The 20,983-nt window shown below is 45.4% G+C and overlaps 4 non-coding genes and 1 pseudogene across 4 annotated transcripts; all 5 read right to left on the bottom strand.

The window, feature by feature from the left end:
* Positions 1-3,316: 3,316 nt before the first annotated feature.
* LOC126425514 (U4 spliceosomal RNA) lies at positions 3,317-3,456 on the bottom strand. Its single transcript, XR_007576365.1, has one exon. It is a non-coding gene; the product is annotated as a U4 spliceosomal RNA (small nuclear RNA).
* A 2,313-nt stretch (positions 3,457-5,769) lies between these two features.
* On the bottom strand, positions 5,770-5,893 carry LOC126425529 (U4 spliceosomal RNA; annotated as a pseudogene).
* Positions 5,894-13,655: 7,762 nt separating this feature from the next.
* On the bottom strand, positions 13,656-13,795 carry LOC126425501 (U4 spliceosomal RNA). Its single transcript, XR_007576354.1, has one exon. It is a non-coding gene; the product is annotated as a U4 spliceosomal RNA (small nuclear RNA).
* Positions 13,796-16,109: 2,314 nt separating this feature from the next.
* LOC126425434 (U4 spliceosomal RNA) lies at positions 16,110-16,249 on the bottom strand. The gene has a single exon (XR_007576299.1). It is a non-coding gene; the product is annotated as a U4 spliceosomal RNA (small nuclear RNA).
* Positions 16,250-18,561: 2,312 nt separating this feature from the next.
* On the bottom strand, positions 18,562-18,701 carry LOC126425435 (U4 spliceosomal RNA). Its single transcript, XR_007576300.1, has one exon. It is a non-coding gene; the product is annotated as a U4 spliceosomal RNA (small nuclear RNA).
* Between the last annotated feature and the right edge of the window lie 2,282 nt (positions 18,702-20,983).

The raw sequence follows: 20,983 nt of genomic DNA on the forward strand, positions 1-20,983 counted from the left end.
GTGGACAGGACAAAGGTGTGGAGGGTGGGGGCCAAGGTAGGGGTGGCAGGAGGAGGGGTGGTGTCCATGGTGACGGCAGGGGGAGGGGGAGGGGGAGGTGGCGTTGATTTTTTGTGGGAAGTGGCGGGAGCAGAGTCGGTAAGGACGCGCTTTTGGGGTTTTTTGGAGACTGGAGGCTGGGAGGAGGGGAGAGGGACGGGGAGGAGAGGGAGGTGGCGGGTGGCAGATCCCTGTGGCGTAGTGGAGGCACCGGGAGAAGCAGCTGGTTCAGTGGTGGCGATGGTGGCTCGGCGCAACGTGATGCGTGCGGGAGATGCAGAAGACGAAGCGACGGGGTCGGTGAGAGAGGGGAAGCCAACCACCTGAGGGGCGGCAGCAGAGGCGGCAACAGAGGCGTACGTGAGGGCGGGGGTAGTAGTGGGAGCTGTTGAGGGTGTGGAGGCTGGAGGAAGGGTGTAGAGGTGTGGGTATACAGCAGGGGAGGAGATAGGGGGGTGGGTAAGTGGAGGAAGGGAAGGGGAGGTGGAAGGAGGGAGGCCAGAGGCGGCACTCCAGGAAGTGACTGTGGGAGAGGGGGAGGGGGAGGTGTAGATGACGGTGGAGGTGGGAGTACTCATTGCAGACGAACGGCGACGGACAGACGGACGTGCAGCAGGCGGCGTCGGCGTCGGCGTCGGCGTCGGCGATGGGCAGCGGCGAACAGCAGGCGGCGTCGGCGTCGGCGTCGGCGTCGGCGTCGGCGGCGAACAGGCGGACGAACAGCAGGCGGCGGCGGCAGCGGCGGCGGCGGCAGCGACAGCGGTTACGACGACGGCGATGGACAGCCAGCAGGCGGACGGACGGACGGACGGACGGACGGACGGACGAACGAACGAACAGCGACAGCAGCGGGCAGACAGACAGACACACACAATCTTCGAAGACGGAGATTCCACCCTGAGAGTAGCCCAGGCTTTGCAATCTGACGCTTTCGAAGGAGGGGATCCAACCCTCTAGATGTGCCAACTACCTAGCGCCTGGCACTGCTATTTATACCTGACGTTCGTTCCAAACACATACAAGTACTTGCATCATTGATACCTATCAGTATTACCTTACACTACTCAAGTTCCATTGGGGGAAACAAATACAGAAATATACAGAAAAAGAACAGTAAAATACATTTTATTAGAGGCAGATTTTCTGTTCTTTGCTCCTTGTGTCTAATTTTTGTTTACACGCCCACTCACCGCCATCTTAAACGCTCAAAACTCCACAGTAGTTCTCCCCTTGACCGTCAGGCGCGCTACTGCTCACTCGCCTAGCCCCACACAGACGAAAGTAGCACAACCTCATTTAGCAAATACCGGCACACCCATTAAGACTCATCGTTAGATTTTGTTATTTTGTGGCCGCTGGTTAGTACTAGACACCAAGAAAACTGCCAACTGCATTTACATTAACTTAACAAACCATACACTTCTCAGCAAAAGCTGTTTGACCTACTGAGCAGTAAAATGTTAGTTTTACTCGAATCATGCCGTGAAATTGATTAATGTCGATGGGTGAAATATTTGTGTAACAGATTAGGCACCCTGGAAACACAATGAAATGAGATTTACAAATCCTCTCATGTAGCTGGGTTAAGTTGTTGAAATAAGTTTACCTTGCAGAAAAGTACAACTAGAAATCAGTCAGTAAATTGCTTCATAGCGCTGGGAACACGTGCTGCAGTCTTAAATATACAAGATACACGCTTATTCCACATTGCGCCAAACAACCTGCACAAAAATATATATTTTGGACTCCTCTACTGTTTATGTTCTTGTCCAAGAAGAATCATAGAAAGCTAACAGTATCCAAACCTGCCTGCTGTCTCATTGGCCCCAGCTAATATATTGCCTGACAAAAATGAAAATATCTGAATGTGTGCTAAATAGTATCTCGAGTGCCAAGCATTCATAACAGATCCAAAAAATAAGACATTTTCTATGGATCCATTTGTGCTATAGTAGGCAGCAAATTTTGCTCACCTTGCATATAGGAAGAGTCATTCTCAAATGAAGAGAGACAGAAAGAATGAGCCATGGCAAGCCAACTAGTTCTGCTCTCAAAAAAAAAAAAAAAAAAAAAGAAAAGCAAAACTCCTGCTACAATTCTCACCTACACTTCCTCTACCACTGTATTTTTCATTGCATTCTATGATTTATATTCACAGACACAGTCACAAAATTTACCCCACAAGCACTGGTTCCCTCTCTTCAGTATTCCACATGCAATACATTCTCATAGCACACTGGACCATCATTAAGCTCACCATCCCATTTAAACTATCACACTGTATTATGTGTCACATTTGCACAGTAAATCCACAGTTCAAGGAATACACCAAGAAATGCACTAATCACACTGTTCAAAATGGAAATGCCATGGCTGCAGCCCACCAAATTCTACTGCACAATCACTGTTATTACTGCATGAAGGAGATTTTCCACCAGCAGCCTTTAGATGAAACATGTAAGCTACATAAAGGTTCAACAAAACCTCAACATCAGGGACTGCATTAGCTACCACCCAAATAGCTACTAGCCCTTACCTTTCTTTCAATCCCTCTGCTCTGTACACTACAGCACATGTATGTATTGTCAAATTGAGGCAAAGCCTTGCACAACATTACAGTTCTTCCTGCTTCATGTAACACCCACCAGATAGGACACTGTCCTCAATGTGAGTGCCCTTACTAGGCACTGTGCAGCCTAACACATCAATCATCTCAAGCCAACAGACTCATTGCCCAATATTATCAAACAGCAGTTCCATGGTCATAAGTTCTAATTATCAAGGTGTACACACAGCAGTGTCCAAAAAGGATCAAACATGCATCTAATGATCAGGACACAAACACAAATTATAACACTGGCAGTGCTGTGAAAATGAATTAAGTACAACACCTGCCTCCCACACACTCACCAACTCTCACTGTACTGCCCTAGTCTCCTCCTCTAAATTCTGACACAAGTTTTGTCAAATCCTACATTTATCAGTAATCACTGCATGTGTGTACCACAAGTATGCTATGGAGCAAGAATTGCCACTAGACAGAACCACATTTCAACTGTCCACATTGGCATCTTTATTCACACATAGCAGTTGCACAACATCTTACACTGAGGAGTATGTTTCTCACCAGCTCCCTAAGACATGTACACAATTCATCAGTGAACACAGACTAGTCTGTGTACATGGTCCCTAACAACCATCAGCTAAACACTTCCACAAGTGCAGAATGAGTACACAGATAAACACAGTTTGAAGCATTGTTTCTATGACACTTACACCCCCTCAGGGGTTGCCAAAAATTGCCACAGAGACGGTATTTCACGTCTCTCTGGCGGGGTATTGGTAAAAGTTTTCAACTAGCAATAATCGCACCTCAGTTATAGTTCACTGGTTACGATAATGCCACTGCGCAAAGATTAACTACCTAGCGCCTGGCACTGCTATTTATACCTGACGTTCGTTCCAAACACATACAAGTACTTGCATCATTGATACCTATCAGTATTACCTTACACTACTCAAGTTCCATTGGGGGAAACAAATACAGAAATATACAGAAAAAGAACAGTAAAATACATTTTATTAGAGGCAGATTTTCTGTTCTTTGCTCCTTGTGTCTAATTTTTGTTTACACGCCCACTCACCGCCATCTTAAACGCTCAAAACTCCACAGTAGTTCTCCCCTTGACCGTCAGGCGCGCTACTGCTCACTCGCCTAGCCCCACACAGACGAAAGTAGCACAACCTCATTTAGCAAATACCGGCACACCCATTAAGACTCATCGTTAGATTTTGTTATTTTGTGGCCGCTGGTTAGTACTAGACACCAAGAAAACTGCCAACTGCATTTACATTAACTTAACAAACCATACACTTCTCAGCAAAAGCTGTTTGACCTACTGAGCAGTAAAATGTTAGTTTTACTCGAATCATGCCGTGAAATTGATTAATGTCGATGGGTGAAATATTTGTGTAACAGATTAGGCACCCTGGAAACACAATGAAATGAGATTTACAAATCCTCTCATGTAGCTGGGTTAAGTTGTTGAAATAAGTTTACCTTGCAGAAAAGTACAACTAGAAATCAGTCAGTAAATTGCTTCATAGCGCTGGGAACACGTGCTGCAGTCTTAAATATACAAGATACACGCTTATTCCACATTGCGCCAAACAACCTGCACAAAAATATATATTTTGGACTCCTCTACTGTTTATGTTCTTGTCCAAGATGAATCATAGAAAGCTAACAGTATCCAAACCTGCCTGCTGTCTCATTGGCCCCAGCTAATATATTGCCTGACAAAAATGAAAATATCTGAATGTGTGCTAAATAGTATCTCGAGTGCCAAGCATTCATAACAGATCCAAACAATAAGACATTTTCTATGGATCCATTTGTGCTATAGTAGGCAGCAAATTTTGCTCACCTTGCATATAGGAAGAGTCATTCTCAAATGAAGAGAGACAGAAAGAATGAGCCATGGCAAGCCAACTAGTTCTGCTCTCAAAAAAAAAAAAAAAAAAAAGAAAAGCAAAACTCCTGCTACAATTCTCACCTACACTTCCTCTACCACTGTATTTTTCATTGCATTCTATGATTTATATTCACAGACACAGTCACAAAATTTACCCCACAAGCACTGGTTCCCTCTCTTCAGTATTCCACATGCAATACATTCTCATAGCACACTGGACCATCATTAAGCTCACCATCCCATTTAAACTATCACACTGTATTATGTGTCACATTTGCACAGTAAATCCACAGTTCAAGGAATACACCAAGAAATGCACTAATCACACTGTTCAAAATGGAAATGCCATGGCTGCAGCCCACCAAATTCTACTGCACAATCACTGTTATTACTGCATGAAGGAGATTTTCCACCAGCAGCCTTTAGATGAAACATGTAAGCTACATAAAGGTTCAACAAAACCTCAACATCAGGGACTGCATTAGCTACCACCCAAATAGCTACTAGCCCTTACCTTTCTTTCAATCCCTCTGCTCTGTACACTACAGCACATGTATGTATTGTCAAATTGAGGCAAAGCCTTGCACAACATTACAGTTCTTCCTGCTTCATGTAACACCCACCAGATAGGACACTGTCCTCAATGTGAGTGCCCTTACTAGGCACTGTGCAGCCTAACACATCAATCATCTCAAGCCAACAGACTCATTGCCCAATATTATCAAACAGCAGTTCCATGGTCATAAGTTCTAATTATCAAGGTGTACACACAGCAGTGTCCAAAAAGGATCAAACATGCATCTAATGATCAGGACACAAACACAAATTATAACACTGGCAGTGCTGTGAAAATGAATTAAGTACAACACCTGCCTCCCACACACTCACCAACTCTCACTGTACTGCCCTAGTCTCCTCCTCTAAATTCTGACACAAGTTTTGTCAAATCCTACATTTATCAGTAATCACTGCATGTGTGTACCACAAGTATGCTATGGAGCAAGAATTGCCACTAGACAGAACCACATTTCAACTGTCCACATTGGCATCTTTATTCACACATAGCAGTTGCACAACATCTTACACTGAGGAGTATGTTTCTCACCAGCTCCCTAAGACATGTACACAATTCATCAGTGAACACAGACTAGTCTGTGTACATGGTCCCTAACAACCATCAGCTAAACACTTCCACAAGTGCAGAATGAGTACACAGATAAACACAGTTTGAAGCATTGTTTCTATGACACTTACACCCCCTCAGGGGTTGCCAAAAATTGCCACAGAGACGGTATTTCACGTCTCTCTGGCGGGGTATTGGTAAAAGTTTTCAACTAGCAATAATCGCACCTCAGTTATACTTCACTTTTTTTTTTTTTTTTTTTTTTTTTTTTTTTTTTTTTTTTTTTGGGCCTCCTTCCTCCCCTACAGCCCTACCTTGTCCTCTCCAAAAATTGCCGCCATCCTAGAGTGTCGCCGCAGCACGCACAACATGGTGCATCGAGTAGCAAGACTTGTTGCCAGGAACGAAATTAAAAGCGAGGGGCATACTCTGCTATGCCGCAATGGGCGACGACACTGGACTCAGAAAGACACCTCACTCTGCAGGTGTGAAGAAATAGTGAGTTGAGAACCAAAGGAAGAAAGAAAGAAAGATAGAAATGAAAGGAAATGAAAGGAAATTTAAAAAGAGGGACGGCAGCACACACAAATGAAAATAAAACTGGCGAGATAATCCCATCGCCCAGAGAATTAACGAAGGAATAAGCTTCTAAGATTGATTGCGTGATTCCAATTTTTCCAATAAAGTTATGGCAATAGTTGTTCCAATTGCGAATCTGGGGTGAGTCAAGTCAAAGATTGGTGCAAAAAAAAAACCAGGGGCAAGCCCAGGCAATGCCTGGACAAGGTGCCCTAGGCAACCTGGAACACCGTTTGGTATCCATGGATCATTGCAACTTTCAAATACCGGGCAAAAGTGGTCGTATAGTTTCGAGCAGATTCCGCCACGCGATGCTGGCTCCACAGGTAGTCCATGTAAGAGACAGCATCGGCGAGGGAAAGGTCGTAGATCGTGAAAATGGTGTGGCCCAAGAGCCACACCATTGCGTTTCGCCGTGGTCGGGGTTGTGTTTGAAGATCAGGAGTCAGGAACCAGTCGGTGGATACATTTGCTGGCGTCGTCCCACCGATCAGCGCTATGAGTACACGTGCAAGGGTCCACACTTCTGTGACGTGGGGGCAGAGGAGGCGATGCTCCCTGGTGTCAACGTCACCACAGCGGCCGCAAGCAGCCGAGGGCCGTAGGCGGATGGCCGCCAGGCGATGGTTAGTGGGGATTAAATTGTTGACGACACGGTACCATAGCGCTGAAACCGCCGTGGGAAGGGCTGCGTTGTTAATATTAGCCCAAACTTGGCGCCAGATGACCGATGGTCGTCTGTCCTCTAATTTATGGGGCTTGGGCTGGCCTCGGAGTGCCTGGTAAAGGCGCTTCGACGTGCGTGCCTTGTCAGTGGCCACTGCGAGGACATAACTGCGGTGGAAGTAATAGTCTCTGACCGTCGTCAGCCGGATCGGAATATGCATCAAACAGACCGGTGCACGCGCCGAGTGTGGACGATAACGGTCGAAGAGGACCGCTGTAGTCCCACCGGGGTCGGCGTCGCGCAAAGCGGCGACACGGTGAATCAGAAGGGCCGCACATTTCCGAGAAAAGTCAATGAGGCCAAGGCCGCCATCGACCTTCGGCAGCGTACAGGTCAGCGCATCAACCTTGAACAGCGCATGCCGCCACAAGAGCCAATATACTGCTTGGGATATGGCTCGGCCGATCTGCTTCGGCAGCGTAAGGAGTTGGGCGACATACCATGCTCGTGAGAGGAGATAACCATTAATAAGCCGGATGCGTTGATGGAGGTCGAGCCGTCGATCAGCGTGGCTCACGCAAAGGCCCCTGATGCGTGTGAGAAGCCGCCGCCACGTGAGGGTTAACATACGCTGCGGACAGGCAGTCACCTCAAGACCCAAGATACGCTGTTCCCCTACAACTCGGTACCAGGGGCGTTCGACGGTCAAAGATCGTGGCCCTAGCGGAAGTAACACAGTCTTGTTGGGATTTAACTGAGCACCGGAGGCCCGTTCAGAAACATCGAGAATGCGGCGAACGGAATCGATGTCCCTTGCGTTAGCAACGAACACACCAACGTCATCGGCGTAGGCCGCACAGCGGAAGGTGACGCCTGGGAGAACGACACCGTCGACCAACCGGCCAATGTCACGCAGCATGGGGTCCAGCGCTAAGGCAAACAAATACATCGACAAGGGACACCCCTGTCGAACTGACCGTCTGATGGGAATGGGGCGCGACCGGCAACCGTTCACCACGATAGTGGAATTCGCCCCATCCAAGAAGTTCCGGATGATGCGTATGAAGCGCTCCCCAAAACCCATCCGCGACATAACGCCCAGCAGGTAAGGGTGCGAGACCCTGTCAAAGGCACCGGCGAAGTCCAAGGAAAGAATGGCAGCCGGGGTGCGAGTGTCAGCGGTGAGGAAGACAACATCGCGGTACAGGGAAGCGGCGGTGAAGATGTTCCGACGCGAAACGCCACAGGATTGAGTGGGGCAAAGTACCTTAGTCATCGCCTGTTTGAGACGAGAGGCCACGCATCGTGCCACCAACTTATAGTCAGTGTTAAGGACAGTGATAGGACGCAGGTCTTGAGCTCGGCAGTGACCAGTCACCTTTGGAATAAGGGCAATACGTCCAGATAAAAAGTCGGCGGGTAAGTCGCATCCAGCAAAAATCTCCTCGCACATTGTGCAGAAACGGTCGCCGAGCAGGTCCCAAAATTGTTGGTAGAACTCATAAGGGAGACCGTCGGGGCCAGGTGACTTGCGTCCCGGACAGGCACGGAGGACAGATGTGAGGTCAGCGAGTGTCAGGGGCTCGGTTAAGGAGTCGCGGTCATGACGATCCAAAGAAGTGGGCACCCCACTGACAAGTGCACGTTGGGCGGCAACGTCGACCTCAACATCCTGGAAGAGGTGCGTGAAATGGTCCGTCAGGTGTTGGAGGACGTCGCGGTTGTCTGTGATACGCGCACCATCGTCTGTCTTAAGGCGCAAAATGGTGTTCTTCTTGGCACGAGTTCGTTCAGAGGCTAGGTGATAAAGGGATGGCTCCTCGCCTTCAATCAGGGATGCAGAACGACACCGCACCACCATACCGTCGGCTTTCTCCCGAGAGAAGCGAAGGATTTGCGCCTTAATTTTGGTGAGGCGCATGCGGAGCTGATCATACCGGTCAGCAGGAAGAGTCAGGGCGTCAGTGAGACACTGCTGATAGAAGGCCAACGTGCTACGTTTCCAGTGGGCGACGTCGCGACTGTATTGCCGGATAACACGTCGCAGCCGGGGCTTCGCACAGCGGAGCCACCAAACCACCGTGGTAGGGTACCGGGAAGTGTCCACGAGACAATCCTGCCACGTTTTCGTGACAAGAGCACGAAGTTCGGGCTGGGACAGATGAAGGGTATTCATCTTCCAAGAGGTGCCACGAGGAACCGGGGCAGGACCCGCGATACGCAAGGAACACGAGTACGCACAGTGGTCACTAAAGGCCACGGGTATGACTTGGACGGCACAAAGGGCGGGAGTCAAATCAGTCGAGACATAAACACGATCAATACGGCTGGCTCCAGTGGGATAGATGTGGGTAAATTGCGTGTAGGCGGGATGGAAGTGGCGCCATGTGTCAGTAAGGTCAGCCGCCCGAAGGAGTGAAGCGAGCGCTTCACACCGCATAGGCGTCGGGACCTGGTCAACTTCGGCCACCACACAGTTGAAGTCTCCGCCAAAGACGATAGGGCGACGAGCTGCTAAGAAAGGGGGGAGATCAGACTGAAAAAGTGTTGTTCTGCCATGCCTGTGGTTAGCACCGGAAGGAGCATAGACATTTAGAAAAAGGACATCTTGAAGGATACATGCAAGAACGCGACCGTTGGGTAGCGTGGTAACGTGGGATGGAATAAACTCTGATCGGTAGAGCAAAGCAGTACCCCGCCGGGCGTCAGGGTCGATGTTATACAGTGCCTCATAACCAGCAAGGTCAGATAGAAAAGGGGCACAAACTTCCTGGAGAAAGACCACATCAAACGCACCAAGGCGGAGAAAGTCCTTCAGAGATCGAAGTTTGACCGGGTTGGAGATGGAGTTGATATTGATCGTTAAAAGGGAGAGGGCTCCCGGCGGATGGTCAAAGGCAGGCATGGGAGAGCAACACAGAGTAGACAACGGCAGATAGGGTCACGGCCGTAGGGAAGCAGGTGTGGAAATATCCACACCAGAACCCAGCGATATCACCCCGGATGTGAGAAACAAATACCAAGCAGCTCATGTGGGGAAAGACCCACTCAATCACGCATGTCATCGCCCTCGTCGTCAGCCCAGTTCAGGCCTCCCCCATCGGCAGGATAGTCTAAGCCAGGCGGCGCAGACGCGTCGGACACAGTAGGATGTGAAAGGGTGCGAGTACGCTGCATAGGCTGGTCGCTACCCTGGTCATGTTTCCGTTTTGCAGGGATCGCTCCCCGATCTCGCGAGGAACTGATAAGAGCCTCTAGTTGCCGAGCAGTTTGCCGCATACCGCCCGAGCGGTCAGCGGAAACAGAGCGGGAAACTGATGGGGCCTGAGAGTCAGCCTCACTGCCGCTCTCAGGAGGACGTAAACCGTTCGCTTCCTCCGCCGGCTGGTCCGGGTTCGCCTTCTTGCGCCGATGACGACGGCGGGGGGACTTAGCGTCATCTGCCGGGATGGGCGGGGTAGGAAGAACGACCTCCATCTGTTCGACAGCGACCACATCACTCGCCATAGCAGGCACATCAGACGCCGCCGGCAGTACCGCCACAACGGGCGTCTGGTCCGGGACGGGTCCGTCAGCCGGTGCACTGGGTGCCGGTTGCACTGCTTCTGGCGGGGGCGACACGTCAGGTCGCTCAGCGGGACGGTGGGCAGCGCCCGCCACTACCTCGCTGAGGAGAGGCACAAGGTCGGTACCAGCAGCGCGTTCCCGCGGCAGTTGCACAGGACGCCGGCGCGGGCAGTCCACGCGGAGATGCTCCGTCGATTGACAAAGGGAGCAAGTCTGCGGTTGCCCAATATAGGTGACCTGGGCCCTGGTACTCGCAACATTTATATACGACGGGATGTGCTGGCGGAGGTCCATGCGGACACTACGAACGCCGCTGTTGCCCTGGAAACGGTAGGCACTTCCCCACTTCTCATTCGTGATGCTGAGCACCGTGCCATATCGCGACAGGACACGGCCGATTACGTCATTGGGACACTCAGGGGGTACGTTAAATACCCGCACAGTCCGTATCCCAAAGCCAGATGGCACTATATGCACTGTTCCGACAGTTCCATCGAAGTAGCGGAACGGATGTTCGCCCGCGAGTGCCAGGCCATACTTTTCGTATTTCTCCTGGTCGAGAAATTTCACGAATAACGAGAATAAGACAAAATCCAGTTGAAAGGTGTCGACGTCATTTTCCGGTACTTTCAGATCACCAAATATCCATTCCTGTATTTCAAAGGCCGTGGGCCGTCTCGCTGCTCTGTCGAATACGCATTGAATACTGTTCGACCGGTTCGACATATTCACCGCAAAAATATCAACGCTGGAAAAACCAAGAACAAACGAAACGACCACGAAACGCGACTCGCGACCCGCTACAGAGCACAACGGACCGCTCCGACCGCGGGGTGCTTCTTAGCCAAAAGGCCGAGAAGCGATAACGATAATGCCACTGCGCAAAGATTAACTACCTAGCGCCTGGCACTGCTATTTATACCTGACGTTCGTTCCAAACACATACAAGTACTTGCATCATTGATACCTATCAGTATTACCTTACACTACTCAAGTTCCATTGGGGGAAACAAATACAGAAATATACAGAAAAAGAACAGTAAAATACATTTTATTAGAGGCAGATTTTCTGTTCTTTGCTCCTTGTGTCTAATTTTTGTTTACACGCCCACTCACCGCCATCTTAAACGCTCAAAACTCCACAGTAGTTCTCCCCTTGACCGTCAGGCGCGCTACTGCTCACTCGCCTAGCCCCACACAGACGAAAGTAGCACAACCTCATTTAGCAAATACCGGCACACCCATTAAGACTCATCGTTAGATTTTGTTATTTTGTGGCCGCTGGTTAGTACTAGACACCAAGAAAACTGCCAACTGCATTTACATTAACTTAACAAACCATACACTTCTCAGCAAAAGCTGTTTGACCTACTGAGCAGTAAAATGTTAGTTTTACTCGAATCATGCCGTGAAATTGATTAATGTCGATGGGTGAAATATTTGTGTAACAGATTAGGCACCCTGGAAACACAATGAAATGAGATTTACAAATCCTCTCATGTAGCTGGGTTAAGTTGTTGAAATAAGTTTACCTTGCAGAAAAGTACAACTAGAAATCAGTCAGTAAATTGCTTCATAGCGCTGGGAACACGTGCTGCAGTCTTAAATATACAAGATACACGCTTATTCCACATTGCGCCAAACAACCTGCACAAAAATATATATTTTGGACTCCTCTACTGTTTATGTTCTTGTCCAAGATGAATCATAGAAAGCTAACAGTATCCAAACCTGCCTGCTGTCTCATTGGCCCCAGCTAATATATTGCCTGACAAAAATGAAAATATCTGAATGTGTGCTAAATAGTATCTCGAGTGCCAAGCATTCATAACAGATCCAAACAATAAGACATTTTCTATGGATTAATTTGTGCTATAGTAGGCAGCAAATTTTGCTCACCTTGCATATAGGAAGAGTCATTCTCAAATGAAGAGAGACAGAAAGAATGAGCCATGGCAAGCCAACTAGTTCTGCTCTCAAAAAAAAAAAAAAAAAAAAAAAGAAAAGCAAAACTCCTGCTACAATTCTCACCTACACTTCCTCTACCACTGTATTTTTCATTGCATTCTATGATTTATATTCACAGACACAGTCACAAAATTTACCCCACAAGCACTGGTTCCCTCTCTTCAGTATTCCACATGCAATACATTCTCATAGCACACTGGACCATCATTAAGCTCACCATCCCATTTAAACTATCACACTGTATTATGTGTCACATTTGCACAGTAAATCCACAGTTCAAGGAATACACCAAGAAATGCACTAATCACACTGTTCAAAATGGAAATGCCATGGCTGCAGCCCACCAAATTCTACTGCACAATCACTGTTATTACTGCATGAAGGAGATTTTCCACCAGCAGCCTTTAGATGAAACATGTAAGCTACATAAAGGTTCAACAAAACCTCAACATCAGGGACTGCATTAGCTACCACCCAAATAGCTACTAGCCCTTACCTTTCTTTCAATCCCTCTGCTCTGTACACTACAGCACATGTATGTATTGTCAAATTGAGGCAAAGCCTTGCACAACATTACAGTTCTTCCTGCTTCATGTAACACCCACCAGATAGGACACTGTCCTCAATGTGAGTGCCCTTACTAGGCACTGTGCAGCCTAACACATCAATCATCTCAAGCCAACAGACTCATTGCCCAATATTATCAAACAGCAGTTCCATGGTCATAAGTTCTAATTATCAAGGTGTACACACAGCAGTGTCCAAAAAGGATCAAACATGCATCTAATGATCAGGACACAAACACAAATTATAACACTGGCAGTGCTGTGAAAATGAATTAAGTACAACACCTGCCTCCCACACACTCACCAACTCTCACTGTACTGCCCTAGTCTCCTCCTCTAAATTCTGACACAAGTTTTGTCAAATCCTACATTTATCAGTAATCACTGCATGTGTGTACCACAAGTATGCTATGGAGCAAGAATTGCCACTAGACAGAACCACATTTCAACTGTCCACATTGGCATCTTTATTCACACATAGCAGTTGCACAACATCTTACACTGAGGAGTATGTTTCTCACCAGCTCCCTAAGACATGTACACAATTCATCAGTGAACACAGACTAGTCTGTGTACATGGTCCCTAACAACCATCAGCTAAACACTTCCACAAGTGCAGAATGAGTACACAGATAAACACAGTTTGAAGCATTGTTTCTATGACACTTACACCCCCTCAGGGGTTGCCAAAAATTGCCACAGGGACGGTATTTCACGTCTCTCTGGCGGGGTATTGGTAAAAGTTTTCAACTAGCAATAATCGCACCTCAGTTATACTTCACTGGTTACGATAATGCCACTGCGCAAAGATTAACTACCTAGCGCCTGGCACTGCTATTTATACCTGACGTTCGTTCCAAACACATACAAGTACTTGCATCATTGATACCTATCAGTATTACCTTACACTACTCAAGTTCCATTGGGGGAAACAAATACAGAAATATACAGAAAAAGAACAGTAAAATACATTTTATTAGAGGCAGATTTTCTGTTCTTTGCTCCTTGTGTCTAATTTTTGTTTACACGCCCACTCACCGCCATCTTAAACGCTCAAAACTCCACAGTAGTTCTCCCCTTGACCGTCAGGCGCGCTACTGCTCACTCGCCTAGCCCCACACAGACGAAAGTAGCACAACCTCATTTAGCAAATACCGGCACACCCATTAAGACTCATCGTTAGATTTTGTTATTTTGTGGCCGCTGGTTAGTACTAGACACCAAGAAAACTGCCAACTGCATTTACATTAACTTAACAAACCATACACTTCTCAGCAAAAGCTGTTTGACCTACTGAGCAGTAAAATGTTAGTTTTACTCGAATCATGCCGTGAAATTGATTAATGTCGATGGGTGAAATATTTGTGTAACAGATTAGGCACCCTGGAAACACAATGAAATGAGATTTACAAATCCTCTCATGTAGCTGGGTTAAGTTGTTGAAATAAGTTTACCTTGCAGAAAAGTACAACTAGAAATCAGTCAGTAAATTGCTTCATAGCGCTGGGAACACGTGCTGCAGTCTTAAATATACAAGATACACGCTTATTCCACATTGCGCCAAACAACCTGCACAAAAATATATATTTTGGACTCCTCTACTGTTTATGTTCTTGTCCAAGATGAATCATAGAAAGCTAACAGTATCCAAACCTGCCTGCTGTCTCATTGGCCCCAGCTAATATATTGCCTGACAAAAATGAAAATATCTGAATGTGTGCTAAATAGTATCTCGAGTGCCAAGCATTCATAACAGATCCAAACAATAAGACATTTTCTATGGATTAATTTGTGCTATAGTAGGCAGCAAATTTTGCTCACCTTGCATATAGGAAGAGTCATTCTCAAATGAAGAGAGACAGAAAGAATGAGCCATGGCAAGCCAACTAGTTCTGCTCTCAAAAAAAAAAAAAAAAAAAAAGAAAAGCAAAACTCCTGCTACAATTCTCACCTACACTTCCTCTACCACTGTATTTTTCATTGCATTCTATGATTTATATTCACAGACACAGTCACAAAATTTACCCCACAAGCACTGGTTCCCTCTCTTCAGTATTCCACATGCAATACATTCTCATAGCACACTGGACCATCATTAAGCTCACCATCCCATTTAAACTATCACACTGTATTATGTGTCACATTTGCACAGTAAATCCACAGTTCAAGGAATACACCAAGAAATGCACTAATCACACTGTTCAAAATGGAAATGCCATGGCTGCAGCCCACCAAATTCTACTGCACAATCACTGTTATTACTGCATGAAGGAGATTTTCCACCAGCAGCCTTTAGATGAAACATGTAAGCTACATAAAGGTTCAACAAAACCTCAACATCAGGGACTGCATTAGCTACCACCCAAATAGCTACTAGCCCTTACCTTTCTTTCAATCCCTCTGCTCTGTACACTACAGCACATGTATGTATTGTCAAATTGAGGCAAAGCCTTGCACAACATTACAGTTCTTCCTGCTTCATGTAACACCCACCAGATAGGACACTGTCCTCAATGTGAGTGCCCTTACTAGGCACTGTGCAGCCTAACACATCAATCATCTCAAGCCAACAGACTCATTGCCCAATATTATCAAACAGCAGTTCCATGGTCATAAGTTCTAATTATCAAGGTGTACACACAGCAGTGTCCAAAAAGGATCAAACATGCATCTAATGATCAGGACACAAACACAAATTATAACACTGGCAGTGCTGTGAAAATGAATTAAGTACAACACCTGCCTCCCACACACTCACCAACTCTCACTGTACTGCCCTAGTCTCCTCCTCTAAATTCTGACACAAGTTTTGTCAAATCCTACATTTATCAGTAATCACTGCATGTGTGTACCACAAGTATGCTATGGAGCAAGAATTGCCACTAGACAGAACCACATTTCAACTGTCCACATTGGCATCTTTATTCACACATAGCAGTTGCACAACATCTTACACTGAGGAGTATGTTTCTCACCAGCTCCCTAAGACATGTACACAATTCATCAGTGAACACAGACTAGTCTGTGTACATGGTCCCTAACAACCATCAGCTAAACACTTCCACAAGTGCAGAATGAGTACACAGATAAACACAGTTTGAAGCATTGTTTCTATGACACTTACACCCCCTCAGGGGTTGCCAAAAATTGCCACAGAGACGGTATTTCACGTCTCTCTGGCGGGGTATTGGTAAAAGTTTTCAACTAGCAATAATCGCACCTCAGTTATACTTCACTGGTTACGATAATGCCACTGCGCAAAGATTAACTACCTAGCGCCTGGCACTGCTATTTATACCTGACGTTCGTTCCAAACACATACAAGTACTTGCATCATTGATACCTATCAGTATTACCTTACACTACTCAAGTTCCATTGGGGGAAACAAATACAGAAATATACAGAAAAAGAACAGTAAAATACATTTTATTAGAGGCAGATTTTCTGTTCTTTGCTCCTTGTGTCTAATTTTTGTTTACACGCCCACTCACCGCCATCTTAAACGCTCAAAACTCCACAGTAGTTCTCCCCTTGACCGTCAGGCGCGCTACTGCTCACTCGCCTAGCCCCACACAGACGAAAGTAGCACAACCTCATTTAGCAAATACCGGCACACCCATTAAGACTCATCGTTAGATTTTGTTATTTTGTGGCCGCTGGTTAGTACTAGACACCAAGAAAACTGCCAACTGCATTTACATTAACTTAACAAACCATACACTTCTCAGCAAAAGCTGTTTGACCTACTGAGCAGTAAAATGTTAGTTTTACTCGAATCATGCCGTGAAATTGATTAATGTCGATGGGTGAAATATTTGTGTAACAGATTAGGCACCCTGGAAACACAATGAAATGAGATTTACAAATCCTCTCATGTAGCTGGGTTAAGTTGTTGAAATAAGTTTACCTTGCAGAAAAGTACAACTAGAAATCAGTCAGTAAATTGCTTCATAGCGCTGGGAACACGTGCTGCAGTCTTAAATATACAAGATACACGCTTATTCCACATTGCGCCAAACAACCTGCACAAAAATATATATTTTGGACTCCTCTACTGTTTATGTTCTTGTCCAAGATGAATCATAGAAAGCTAACAGTATCCAAACCTGCCTGCTGTCTCATTGGCCCCAGCTAATATATTGCCTGACAAAAATGAAAATATCTGAATGTGTGCTAAATAGTATCTCGAGTGCCAAGCATTCATAACAGATCCAAACAATAAGACATTTTCTATGGATTAATTTGTGCTATAGTAGGCAGCAAATTTTGCTCACCTTGCATATAGGAAGAGTCATTCTCAAATGAAGAGAGACAGAAAGAATGAGCCATGGCAAGCCAACTAGTTCTGCTCTCAAAAAAAAAAAAAAAAAAAGAAAAGCAAAACTCCTGCTACAATTCTCACCTACACTTCCTCTACCACTGTATTTTTCATTGCATTCTATGATTTATATTCACAGACACAGTCACAAAATTTACCCCACAAGCACTGGTTCCCTCTCTTCAGTATTCCACATGCAATACATTCTCATAGCACACTGGACCATCATTAAGCTCACCATCCCATTTAAACTATCACACTGTATTATGTGTCACATTTGCACAGTAAATCCACAGTTCAAGGAATACACCAAGAAATGCACTAATCACACTGTTCAAAATGGAAATGCCATGGCTGCAGCCCACCAAATTCTACTGCACAATCACTGTTATTACTGCATGAAGGAGATTTTCCACCAGCAGCCTTTAGATGAAACATGTAAGCTACATAAAGGTTCAACAAAACCTCAACATCAGGGACTGCATTAGCTACCACCCAAATAGCTACTAGCCCTTACCTTTCTTTCAATCCCTCTGCTCTGTACACTACAGCACATGTATGTATTGTCAAATTGAGGCAAAGCCTTGCACAACATTACAGTTCTTCCTGCTTCATGTAACACCCACCAGATAGGACACTGTCCTCAATGTGAGTGCCCTTACTAGGCACTGTGCAGCCTAACACATCAATCATCTCAAGCCAACAGACTCATTGCCCAATATTATCAAACAGCAGTTCCATGGTCATAAGTTCTAATTATCAAGGTGTACACACAGCAGTGTCCAAAAAGGATCAAACATGCATCTAATGATCAGGACACAAACACAAATTATAACACTGGCAGTGCTGTGAAAATGAATTAAGTACAACACCTGCCTCCCACACACTCACCAACTCTCACTGTACTGCCCTAGTCTCCTCCTCTAAATTCTGACACAAGTTTTGTCAAATCCTACATTTATCAGTAATCACTGCATGTGTGTACCACAAGTATGCTATGGAGCAAGAATTGCCACTAGACAGAACCACATTTCAACTGTCCACATTGGCATCTTTATTCACACATAGCAGTTGCACAACATCTTACACTGAGGAGTATGTTTCTCACCAGCTCCCTAAGACATGTACACAATTCATCAGTGAACACAGACTAGTCTGTGTACATGGTCCCTAACAACCATCAGCTAAACACTTCCACAAGTGCAGAATGAGTACACAGATAAACACAGTTTGAAGCATTGTTTCTATGACACTTACACCCCCTCAGGGGTTGCCAAAAATTGCCACAGAGACGGTATTTCACGTCTCTCTGGCGGGGTATTGGTAAAAGTTTTCAACTAGCAATAATCGCACCTCAGTTATACTTCACTGGTTACGATAATGCCACTGCGCAAAGATTAACTACCTAGCGCCTGGCACTGCTATTTATACCTGACGTTCGTTCCAAACACATACAAGTACTTGCATCATTGATACCTATCAGTATTACCTTACACTACTCAAGTTCCATTGGGGGAAACAAATACAGAAATATACAGAAAAAGAACAGTAAAATACATTTTATTAGAGGCAGATTTTCTGTTCTTTGCTCCTTGTGTCTAATTTTTGTTTACACGCCCACTCACCGCCATCTTAAACGCTCAAAACTCCACAGTAGTTCTCCCCTTGACCGTCAGGCGCGCTACTGCTCACTCGCCTAGCCCCACACAGACGAAAGTAGCACAACCTCATTTAGCAAATACCGGCACACCCATTAAGACTCATCGTTAGATTTTGTTATTTTGTGGCCGCTGGTTAGTACTAGACACCAAGAAAACTGCCAACTGCATTTACATTAACTTAACAAACCATACACTTCTCAGCAAAAGCTGTTTGACCTACTGAGCAGTAAAATGTTAGTTTTACTCGAATCATGCCGTGAAATTGATTAATGTCGATGGGTGAAATATTTGTGTAACAGATTAGGCACCCTGGAAACACAATGAAATGAGATTTACAAATCCTCTCATGTAGCTGGGTTAAGTTGTTGAAATAAGTTTACCTTGCAGAAAAGTACAACTAGAAATCAGTCAGTAAATTGCTTCATAGCGCTGGGAACACGTGCTGCAGTCTTAAATATACAAGATACACGCTTATTCCACATTGCGCCAAACAACCTGCACAAAAATATATATTTTGGACTCCTCTACTGTTTATGTTCTTGTCCAAGATGAATCATAGAAAGCTAACAGTATCCAAACCTGCCTGCTGTCTCATTGGCCCCAGCTAATATATTGCCTGACAAAAATGAAAATATCTGAATGTGTGCTAAATAGTATCTCGAGTGCCAAGCATTCATAACAGATCCAAACAATAAGACATTTTCTATGGATTAATTTGTGCTATAGTAGGCAGCAAATTTTGCTCACCTTGCATATAGGAAGAGTCATTCTCAAATGAAGAGAGACAGAAAGAATGAGCCATGGCAAGCCCACTAGTTCTGCTCTCAAAAAAAAAAAAAAAAAAAAAAGAAAAGCAAAACTCCTGCTACAATTCTCACCTACACTTCCTCTACCACTGTATTTTTCATTGCATTCTATGATTTATATTCACAGACACAGTCACAAAATTTACCCCACAAGCACTGGTTCCCTCTCTTCAGTATTCCACATGCAATACATTCTCATAGCACACTGGACCATCATTAAGCTCACCATCCCATTTAAACTATCACACTGTATTATGTGTCACATTTGCACAGTAAATCCACAGTTCAAGGAATACACCAAGAAATGCACTAATCACACTGTTCAAAATGGAAATGCCATGGCTGCAGCCCACCAAATTCTACTGCACAATCACTGTTATTACTGCATGAAGGAGATTTTCCACCAGCAGCCTTTAGATGAAACATGTAAGCTACATAAAGGTTCAACAAAACCTCAACATCAGGGACTGCATTAGCTACCACCCAAATAGCTACTAGCCCTTACCTTTCTTTCAATCCCTCTGCTCTGTACACTACAGCACATGTATGTATTGTCAAATTGAGGCAAAGCCTTGCACAACATTACAGTTCTTCCTGCTTCATGTAACACCCACCAGATAGGACACTGTCCTCAATGTGAGTGCCCTTACTAGGCACTGTGCAGCCTAACACATCAATCATCTCAAGCCAACAGACTCATTGCCCAATATTATCAAACAGCAGTTCCATGGTCATAAGTTCTAATTATCAAGGTGTACACACAGCAGTGTCCAAAAAGGATCAAACATGCATCTAATGATCAGGACACAAACACAAATTATAACACTGGCAGTGCTGTGAAAATGAATTAAGTACAACACCTGCCTCCCACACACTCACCAACTCTCACTGTACTGCCCTAGTCTCCTCCTCTAAATTCTGACACAAGTTTTGTCAAATCCTACATTTATCAGTAATCACTGCATGTGTGTACCACAAGTATGCTATGGAGCAAGAATTGCCACTAGACAGAACCACATTTCAACTGTCCACATTGGCATCTTTATTCACACATAGCAGTTGCACAACATCTTACACTGAGGAGTATGTTTCTCACCAGCTCCCTAAGACATGTACACAATTCATCAGTGAACACAGACTAGTCTGTGTACATGGTCCCTAACAACCATCAGCTAAACACTTCCACAAGTGCAGAATGAGTACACAGATAAAC

Source organism: Schistocerca serialis, chromosome 10, assembly GCF_023864345.2.
Source record: "Schistocerca serialis cubense isolate TAMUIC-IGC-003099 chromosome 10, iqSchSeri2.2, whole genome shotgun sequence".
NCBI lineage: Eukaryota > Metazoa > Arthropoda > Insecta > Orthoptera > Acrididae > Schistocerca > Schistocerca serialis.